The sequence below is a fragment of the Echinops telfairi genome, unplaced genomic scaffold (genome assembly GCF_000313985.2).
Source record: "Echinops telfairi isolate 266 unplaced genomic scaffold, ASM31398v2 ScPeMD7_3;HRSCAF=10, whole genome shotgun sequence".
Taxonomy (NCBI): domain Eukaryota; kingdom Metazoa; phylum Chordata; class Mammalia; order Afrosoricida; family Tenrecidae; genus Echinops; species Echinops telfairi.
In genome coordinates, this window is record NW_022103899.1 from 789,979 (window position 1) to 801,142 (window position 11,164).

Sequence of the window (11,164 nt, forward strand, 5' to 3'; positions counted from 1 at the left end):
GATGGGCCTGGCAGGATGATGATGGCTTTATAGAGAAGTATTCCCTTCATCATCTTCAAGGTCCATCAGATTTATGGTCTAATCACCCATGGCTCTTTTAACAGGACGCGTTTGAATCTGATGAAGAAGGACAACAAGCAGCAGGATGGATTTATTAATAAAATGTGCCTGACCTTTTCACTTATTCCACCTCTTTCTACATTTTGCAAGTTTAAACCCCAGCGGAGTCCCTCGGGCTGGATATCCAGCGTCTGAGCAGCCACCGCAGCGTTGTTTTCTGCCTTCCAGCCTGCAGACTGGTGTGCGGATGCTGAGGGCCATCTCTCTCTGCGCCCCCCCCTCCCGCCCCCCAACTTCTCTTTGGGGCCTGAATGACTTCACCTACATCCAATTCAGGTAAGTCATAAAGCTGGGCCTTTGTTGTAGGTCCACCAGCTGTCTTATGTCAGTAGGCAAGTAAACGAATGGTTCACAAAGCACCGGAACGCTGCAAGACGGTTTATAGCGCTGCAATAAAAGGTAAATTGAATTTACAAAGATGCATTTGTCACTGATTAAAAACTTACAAAGTTAATTGGAAACACCGTGGAGGTGTTACCACACAACTCGAGGTGTAATAGGCGGTTCTAATTCAGCCTGGAGGAGAGTTGCCGGCTCCCATTGTGGTCGCACCCAGTGAGATGCCGTGGCTAGCGTGGTCTAATTTAAGTAGGTAAGCGCCACAGTAAAGATCTCCATTATTTTTAATATGAGGCGAGTGTAACTTCATTCATAATTACCCTTGAAAATAGCTAGAGGAGGAAACCTTTGGTGTGACGGGAACACGGAATGTGCTACTGACGTAGCTGCCCACCTGGAACACATCTTGAAGCGTTTTGCATTTTTGTTTTTTCTTTTCCTGTTTTGCGTTTTTGAGTTTTCCCATCTGCAGCTTCTCTTACCTTCCAGGTGTTCACAGTGGGCACCACCGCAAGGAGCCCATCCATTGGGAAGGAGAAATAGAGGACTCAGGCAGGACCCTCCCCTGGTAGCCTGGCGAATTATCTCCACATAATTCACTTAACCTTTGCCATGTGGGGACTTGGGAAGCGGAATGTATTTCTAAACTTGAGGCTTTTAATTGCTGGTTTTAGTGTCGCTCAACCAGCTCGGCTGGAGAGATGATGATTGAAAAACAGTTCTAGGCGGCCTTTCACCTCTGGTGTGCATCCTGGGTAAAATGAAGCTGGGGCCTAGGTGGCCTCTACATTTCTGCAGGCATGACTCAACAGACAAATGATGGCCCTTCGGAGAACAACTGTGTGCGCCTTGAGTTGAATTCGGAAACAGTAACTTCGGACCGGGCTTACGTGGAAGAACAGAAGTGGGCCTTTGCAGGAAAGGTAGCTAACTTGACTAATTGCCCTTAGCATACTCATCATGCAGGGCCCCGGTTGACGGAGTTGGCCGCGGAGTAACCAGGAGCGAATTTTATTCCGATGTATTGGGCGTCGTGGAGGTGCACACCATTTTCTATTTGCATCTCCAATGCTTTCCTGACTTGGCTAAGGCTTTCATATTCTTGAAACCCCAAATTCTTTATCTAGAAAACGAGAACGATATGCTTTATAGGGGTCACTGTCATAACATGGGGAACAGGAACGTTCTATTTAAAATTAGTAACAAGTTTTCTTCCTGTTCATATGACAGAATCTCCAGAATTTTCTCGAAAATGTCCCGCGTAAAATGATGCTCTCACAAGCTGCTAGGTGAGCTTACTTGATTGAGCACACTTGGATGAGTGATGAATATGCATCACAGGGCACCTGTCCCAGGAGCACTCATTTGCACCTGCAGTTACCTGTTTTTTTCAGAAATTTCCAGCAGAGCTTAGGTAACCATCAGGAAATTGGCCTTCTGAATGATGCATATACATTGTCAAAGGAGCCAATCATTTTACAACCATGGGAAAAGTTCAAGTTGAAAACCTCTGGAACTTTGTAGAATTTCATTAGGACCTCTTGGGGGGGGATGGGATCAGAAATGCACCCTTAAAGTGAAGGAGCTGTAGACAGATGCTAATAACAATTGCATTCCTTGGGGTGTAAACAGTGCTTTGGCCAAGAACACGGAGGGAAGTGTCCTGACCAGCAGGGAGCTCCATTTACCTTCTAGTTCCCTTCCCTTTTCATTAAGCTCTCCTTCTTGTAAGCCTCCAGCTGACTGAGTTATGTAAGATTGGCTTGTTTGTTTTTTTAAAACTACCCTTTCATTTTGCAAACCTTGTGGCAACACATAATATTTACATTATTATCCACTGTTGTCAAATCTTGGCAGCCATTTCCAGTGGGACACTGGGAAAACCTTAGGGATTTCACTCTAGAGATAATTTAAAGAAAAAAAAATCGTCCTAGTTTTTGTCTCACCCAGCTTTTAGTGACTTAAAATGTCGAAAAATGGCCCAAAGCAAGAGAACTTGGAAATTCACAAACCTGATCAGTTCTCAAAATCTCTGTAGTTCCGACCAACTGGCCCATGAAGTATAGATTACTATTATCCCACTTTTTTTTTTTATGAATAAGGAAATCAAAGTTGTAAGAGCTTAAGGGACTTGTCTAAGATCAGTGGGAGCTAGTCAGGGAAGGACTTGGGATTTGTATGCCAAACTCTTTTATGCCAGGAGCTCACAGTAGCCCTTCTTCCACAAATACAGGCCAATTTATGTATATTCTTATCTTTGGACCCAAGGAAGTAGGATTAATTTTAACTGCTTCTGTATACATCTGCGTATGTGTACACACACAGACAGACAGATACACACACACACACGCACACGTTGCTGTTCGATGCCATCAAGTAGCTTCTGACTCATGCAACCCTAAATACATCAGTACAAAACACTGCCTGTCCTGGGCCATCCTGACTGCCATTGCTGCGTTTGCGCTCACTATTGCAGCCCCTATGTCAATTATCCTACTGAGGGTCTTGCTCTTTCTTTCTCTATTAACAATATTTTTATTATGCTTTATGTAAGATTTTGCAGAGCACTTTAGATTCATGCTTATTCACAAAGCTTGCTGTGACATTGGTGGCATTTCCCATGATGTGCCAGCACTCTGCTTGTCTGTCCTGGCTCCGCATTTCCTTTCAACCCAATGATCTCCTCCTTACTGCTGTCTTCTATTTGCTTTGGGGCAAACGTGGTCTCTTTTGCTCTTACATCATTTGTTGTTCTAAGTGATACATCCCTCTCAGGTGTTTATATTTTATATAGTTTATGGGACTATTGTCTGGCTGAAGGGTGGCCTCTAGAAATGGTGGCTTCAGTTAAAGATCATAAAGGCGTCTTTGGGTCTTAGTTATTTTTTGGAGAGACTCTTTTTTTTTGACACTTTATCAAACATGATGTCCTTCTTCAGGGAGTGGTTCCTCCTACCCTGTTCCCCTGAAAATAAGACAGTGTCTTATATTAATTTTTTCTCCCAAAGATGCGCTAGGTCTTATTTTCAGGGGATATCTTATTTTTCCATGAAGAAGAATACGGTACACATTTATTGTTTATTGTTTTATTAAAAGAGACCTTGCACTTCCTGTCTGCTCCAGCTGCACTGTGGCCAACAGTGAGCTGCGTGGTGGCGCCTGCCTCTACGGTCCAGAGTCTAGAGTTATGGTAGCTTCAGGGGGGAGGGGGTGCTTATTTTCGGGGAGGTATTATTTTCAGGGGGATGCGTTATATTTCAGCCAGAGGCAAAACTGTAAGTAGTTCTTATTTTCAGGGGATGTCTTACTTTTGGGGAAACAGGGTAATATTATGCATACAAATTGTGAGACAAACTCTCACAATCCTCCCTATTAAGGAATATTCGTCATCTACATCTTCCAGGACAGATTTGCCCACTCTTTTTGCAGTCCATGGAACATTCAACATTCTCACCCAACACCATAATCCAAAGACATCAATTCTTCTTGGTTTTCCTTATACACCCTTCAGCTTTCTCATGTTCGAGCTGATGGAAAACGCCGTATCTCGGGCCAGGTGCACTTTAGCTCTCAAGGAGATTATCCTTGCTCTTTCACGCCCTCCAGAGGTCTTTTGCACGATATCATTTGCTTTCTTGACTGCTGCTTCCATGGGCATTGACTGTGGATCCAAATAAAATAAACTCCCTGATAAGGTCAATCGTCTCTCCCTTTATCGGGGTGTTACTGATTGGTGTAACGGTAAGGATTTTGTTAACTTTATGTTGAAGCGTAGTTCATATTTTGATCTTCATCAGTGACTGGTTTCGTCCTTTTTGCTTTCAGCCAGCCAGGTTCTGCCGTCTGCGTCTGTCAAGTTGGTCTCCTTCCCATCCTGATGCCGCCTTCTTCTCCGTTCAGTCCAGCTGCGTGAACTGTTTGCTCCGCATGCGGGTTTGAGAAGTATGGCGAAGAGATACAGCCCTGATACACACCTTTCCTGAGTTTAAGCCATTCGATATCCCAGTGTTCTCTTTGGATGACTGCCTCTTGCTCTATGTACAGGGCTCACAGGAGTGCAATCAAGTGTTCTGGAATTTTGATTCGCTGCAATGTTATCCATCATTTGTTGTGGTCCACATAGTCAAATGTCTCGGCATAGTTAAGAAAACACAAGTGAACATCTTTCTGGTCTTCCTTGCTTTCAATCCCGACCCATCTGATATCAGGAAGGCTATCCCATGTTCCACGTTCTCTTCTGGAGCCAGCTCAGACTTTTGGAAGTTTCCTGTTGACGTTCTGCAACAACTATTATTGAGTTATCATCAGTAAAATTTTACATGCGTGTTATATTAATGGCATGTAATGTTAATGGCATATGTACAAACCCAAGTCTATATCTGTAAAAACATGTATCTCAAAAATACTTGTCTTTTGAAATTGTGATAGGCAAGGAAAAAGCATAATGTGAATTATAGTTTTGGAGGGAGAATTTGAACAGCAACAATATCAAGATAAGTACAAAAATTAACTCCCTATGAATCTTAGGACGTAAAAGTAATACATACATATATATTACCCAGACCATGCAGTGTCTAAGCAGAGGAGCTAAGCAACTAAGAGCTAGGTGTATGGAAGTCATGTTTCTGGGGGAAAGGCCTTTTTTATCACGAGGTTCCACAATGTAATACTTCCTTTTCCATAGTTACATTAAATGATATTGGTTCAAAACTGGACTTGGAAATTAGAATTTAGATAACAGTGAAGGTGAACAGCTGTGTAATTTGGACAAGTCCTCTAACCTCTCTGGGCCTTAGCGTGCTAATCTTGAAGACACGTATGGACGGGAGATAGGACTGGGATGCAGGGAAAGAAACATCAGCTCAGCATTTCCGAAGCTCTGTCCCAGGTAGACTATGTTCCAAGGTGGGCCACCTCATGTTGGCAGTTTGAAAATGACCGTGCTGGAGGTACTTACACCATAGAAATTGGCACAAAAATCCATTATTCCCAGGCGTATGCTTTGGATTTTCCGAGTGCAGAGTGTTTAACATTTACCAGCACAACAATAGTTTTTATGGATTCTCTTTGGGTTTTTATAAAGAATTGTACAGTCGATGACATTTTGGAAACACAGAGTAAGACCAATTGAAACAGTTCCTTCCTACTGCCCTTTTGGTCTCTTACAGTTGATTGCTTTAAGAAGCACATTCCTCCTGAGTCTTATTTATTTTATTTATAGGTCAGTCTATTATTGGGCTAAAAAGTAGTCTCTGAGAGTGGCTTCAGTTCCAAGTTAGCAGGCTATGTTAGAGCAATTGTATCAGGAGTTCTTCCAGTTTCTGTCAGACCAGTAAGTCTGTTGTTTTTGATTAAGACAAATCATTTTATTGGGAGTTCTTACAGATATCAGAACAATCCATCATTCAATTAGATCAAGCATAATTGCATATTGCTGTCACCAACATTTTCTTTCTTCTTGAACTCTTTGATATCATCTCCTCTTTATCTCTTCCCTCCCCCACCTAACCCCCCAGGAACCCTTATTATTATATATTATTATTATTATTATTTGCCATATCTTACCTAGTCCAATGTATCCGTTTACCTACAATTCTGTTATTCATTCCCCTTGAGTGGGGTTATACAGTCATCATTGCTATCAGTTCCCCTCCCCTACCCTCTCTCTTCCCACACCCTCGGGGAATCCTTGCTTCCATTACTGAAGGGTTATCTATCTTGGATTTCATGCATCGAACAAACTTAATTATGCATACGAACATACGCAGGTCTAACAAGATTAATGAAGGAAAATGAAGACCATGATAGTAAGAACTAGAGGATAGGTATGCGTTTCATCAGTGCGACACTGCACCCTGGATATATCATCCCTCCTGTGTGGCCCTTCTGTGAGGGACTGTCCCATTATCTTACAGGTGGGTTTGGAGTCTCCACTGTGTCTACACTTCTTCATGTTGATTGATTGCTAGTCTTTGAACTTCTGATGCTGATTCCCGTGGACACCTCATAAGCACACAGGTTGGTGTGCTTCTTTCATGTGGGCTTTGTTGCTTCCCTGCCAGAGGGCTGCTTGTTTAACATCATTCCTTTAAGACCCCAGATACTATGTCTTTCAATAGCAGCTTTCTTATGCACCACATTTGCTTATCATTTTGTCTTCAGCGATCCTGTTGGGAAGGTGATTATTTATTTAATAATTGCCACATTATTAGAACAAACCTTTCTTGAACTGAAGTAAGATTTAAGTAGAGGCCTCAAGTCCATCTGCTTCCTTATTGTATTTTCATATATATATAATATATAAATACACCTATATTTACATTTTTACATACATACATATTTATACTCATACCCATACATAATTTTTACTTACTTGTACTTTCCTTTCTCTTTTTTCTTTCCTCCTGTCCCACTATCATGTTTACCAATTATTCACCTCTCAGTAATTCCTCTTGAATAAATTTCAATTGATCAAACATGACCAGGAATGCTACCCTCTCCTCACCATCAATTTTAGATTCCTAGCTGTTCCCCTGTCCCTGTCATTATTGACTCATCGTTCCTCACTCACCCACCCCACTCCTCTCCCGTGCTTCCCCCACCCCCTGGGACCATTGGTCCATCGCCGTCCCCTTGGGCTTGCTAATCCTGCCTATCTTGTATCGATAGATGCTAAATGAAAAAAAAAAAAAAAAGACCATACATATAGTTCCAAGTCTAATGGTTGTCCTGACACAGATGAGGGTCCTCTGTTAAATAGCGAGCCGGCCCTGCTACAATCCTTCAGTCCAATCCTCTCTTCTTTCAGGGCTCCAGATCCCAGGCCCCGCTTCCCTAACAGGCTGTATCTCCTTTTAGCCCTCAGCATTCGTGCCTGAGGGGCGCTCCTTCAAGGAGTATGAATTTTGCCCTCCATTTTCACTTATTCCCACGAGGGGCCTTCTGTTGTGCGCTTGGCCAGAGCTGTTGGCACCCTCGGGTCTCTGGGTTCTCCGCTTAGAGGAGGCGTGGGTCACGTGGCCCCTTAGTCCTCTGGACTCATTGCTCCCTTGAGTCTTCAGCTTCCTTCATTGCCCTTTGCTCTAGGCAGTAAGAGGCCACTAGTTAGTTACAGCTTGTATCTTGGTGTTTGCTTGAAAGCTGTTAAGATTTGGACTAATTGCTGCCTTCAGTCTGTGGTTGTCTTCATTTCCTTTGACAGGAAGAGACCGGCAGTTGTATTGAAAAGTTCTGTTCTTGACTGTAACTGAGCAAATCTTGCCCTGCTTCTCTGCGGTCTCCAGATCTTCCCCCCCAACAATTCTATTGGCATATAATTTACATATCATATAATTCATTAGTTTAATCATCAAGAAGAGTTGTGCAATCATCATCACAATCAGTTTTAGAACATTTGTCTTCATTCTTGTTCTCATTGTGATTAGCTCCCCATTTTCCCCAGCCTTCCGTGCCACACCCCCAGGAGCCATTAATCTGGTTGCTGTCTCTGTAGATGCACGTACCCTGGGTTTCATAGACAGAAAAACATTAAATGTCCCCCCCCCAAACATAACAACAATAACAAAGTAAACAGATTAAAAACTTCAATAGAAAAGAAAGCAGAAAATATGAAAAACTAGAACAAAATTCTTTTCATTTTTATATGAGCATTATGTAGTATATTTCATTTATTATGAGTAGTATGTGTATAGTTTTATGCAGAATTTTAAAACCACAAATGTTCCTGCAGAATGAAATATGAAAGCCCTCCCCTTTCTGAAGGAGGCTTCTTGACTGTCAATATTCCAAACCATTTATGCACTAATGTAAATGCTTGCAGAAATGGTAGTTCCAATTTTATGTGGACACAGAAATTGTTCCCACAAACATGTATTACCATGTTGAATACATGAACATTCTTTTTTTAAAAAATCAATTTATTGGGGCTCATAAAATTCATCACAATACATAGATCAATTGTGTAAAGCACATCTATACATTTGTTGCCCTCATCATTCCCAAAATTCGCTTGCCTCTTGGGTTCCCGGAATCAGCTCATTTTCCTTTTTTCCCCCCTCCTCCTCCCTTCCTCTGCCCCCCTCTCCCATGCACCCTTGATAATTTATAAATTATTATTATATCTTATATTACACTGCCCGGCGTCTCCCTTCACCCACCCCTCTGCTGCCCATCCCCCAGAGAGGAGGTTATATGTAGCTCACTGTGATCAATTCTCCCTTTCTACACCCCCCTTCCCTCCTGGTATCGCCACTGTCACCCCTGGTCCTGAGGGGTTCATCTGTCCTAGATTCCCTGCGTTTCCAATTCCCATCTGTACCGCTGTGCATCATCTGGTCTAGCCAGGTCTGCAAGGCAAAATTGGGGTCCTGGTAGTTGGGGGGAGGAAGCGTTTAAGACCTAGAGGAAAGTTGTGGGTTTCATTATTGCTATACTGAACCCTAAGTGACTCATCTCCCCACTACCCCTCTGCAAGATATGTCCAGTTGTCTAGAGATGGGCATTGGGTCCCCATCATGTGCCACCCTCATTGACAAGGATATGATTTTTCTCCCCGCCTTTGGTGTTTGAAGCCTGGTCCCTTTGGCCCTTCATGATCACACATGTTGGTATGCTGCTTCCATGTGGGCTTTGTTGCTTCTGGGCTAGATGGCCGCTTGTTTACTTTCAAGCCTTTAAGTCCCCAGACGCTATAGGTCTCGATAGCCGGGCACCATCAGCCTTCTTCACCAGACTTACTTATGCACACATTCGTCTTCAGCGTTTATGTGGGGTAGGTGGTCACACAATGATGGTTTTTGTTCTTTGGTGTCTGCTGCCTGTTCCCTTCAACATTCTTGAGAAAGCAGTTTCAGAACCTTCCAAAACAGGACTAGTGGATTTCTGGAATCACTTCAGTATTAAAATTAAACTAAGAATATGATTCTAAAGGTGGATATTATCCAGATACAAAAATCACTTGAATAGAGGTCCCACTTGTTTGATACGCTTGTGAAATCAGGGTGCATAGTTCTGCTGACTTACTTTTGGTATGGTGAAGATTCTTATTTTCAAGCATTGCAATTCTTATTTCATGCTCACAGAATGATGTTGTAGGAGTAAAACGTTTTGTGATATTTTAAAGAATGACATGCTGCTACCCTAACTGAAAACATTCTCATAATGGAACTCGTATGAAGTACCGCTTGAAGTAGAAAATCATTGACAATTCTCACTAAGAAGGACATACATATATTTGAGGACATATATATGTAGAGAGAGATGGATATGTAGATAGATTTGCTATAGTTTTACAGTCTCTAGAAGGTGTTCAGCATCCATGGATTCTATCCAAAGAATCCTATTGAGCCTACTCACTAAATTGAAATTGTTTCTACGATATTTCTTACAAATTTATGTCCACTATTTCAACTAGTGTTAAGTGATGGGCTAAGATTATAATTCCCTCTCAAGGAAAATGTACTGATTATCCCTTTTGATTTATTCTCAGCAATCCTTCAAAGAGAAATCATCGATAAATTGCAGTTATTGAAAACAGTGGATTTGCTTGTGAAATCTGGTATTGCTGTGAATGCCTGGTTCAGGATCTTGCTACATGCTAGGCTTGGATGAGAGGTCTTGTTAAACTGAATTAGTATATAGGTTCTGATAATTGCTACTAAAGTAGGGTGAGTTGTTAAATGTCTAAAGTAAAGCCCAAAGCCAAGGGGGATGACAACATGGATTAAAGGAATTATTGGACTCTTATTCCAGACTGCAGAGATAAATCTTCAAGATCCCCACCTTTAAACTGTGCCTCCCCTCCCCCTATCTTATTGAAGTCAGCAATAAAAAACTTCGCCTGGTCTCAATGTGTTAAACGCTACTGCTGAAAGAGTGTGAGACTGAAGGAAGCCAGCGGTGGCTTGTCAGAGACACATGCACAGCACTGTGAACAATTAATCCTTTTCTCCCTCCCAGCATTCCCCAGGGACTTAGCCCACAGGAAGCGAGAGCTAGCTTTCTTCTCCTTTCAGTTCAGGAGTCAATGCGTTTTGCAGAAAACACCGCCTGCTGACCACATTGAAGATAGAGTTGAGCATAAGCTAATGGCACAGCATCACGCGTACATCGGTGAAGTGTTGACAGAAGTTGGCAAGGACTGGAGACTGGCGAGACACCCTCTTCAGTGTGGTGGGTAATCGTGGACCCAAGGCAAACTGAATAGGACAGATAAGGATAGTACAATAAGCTCCTGTCAGAAGCTTATCCTGTCAGATAAGCTAGGGTGATTTTCAAATTATTTTTTAATATTCCTAAGGGCAGATGATAAATCCTGCTTTTACTCTGAGGATGAATGTTCAGTAAATGCCAGCAAAGGCTTTTTATGTCTCATCTCTCTCCCACAGAGGGATCCCTCAGCTCAAGGGAAGCGGCTGCCACTGTGAAAGTAGAATTGTTTTGTTGTTGTTGCTTGGGGGGCGGGGGAGAGGGAGGGAGGGGAGAACGAACACTGCAGTGGCTTATGTCCTGATGACATGAGGCACTGTGCTATCAGTATTTTAAGTAACGGCAACGTCACCCATGGCGGGTAAGGTCCAGCAGTGCTTTCACACTAGGACTAGAAGAGAGGTCTGGCCATGTACTCCCCAAATCAGCCAATGAAAACCTTGTGGTCCATCATGAGCGTTTCACTGTGTCCACTCGAAGATCCCTGGGGTGTAGTTGC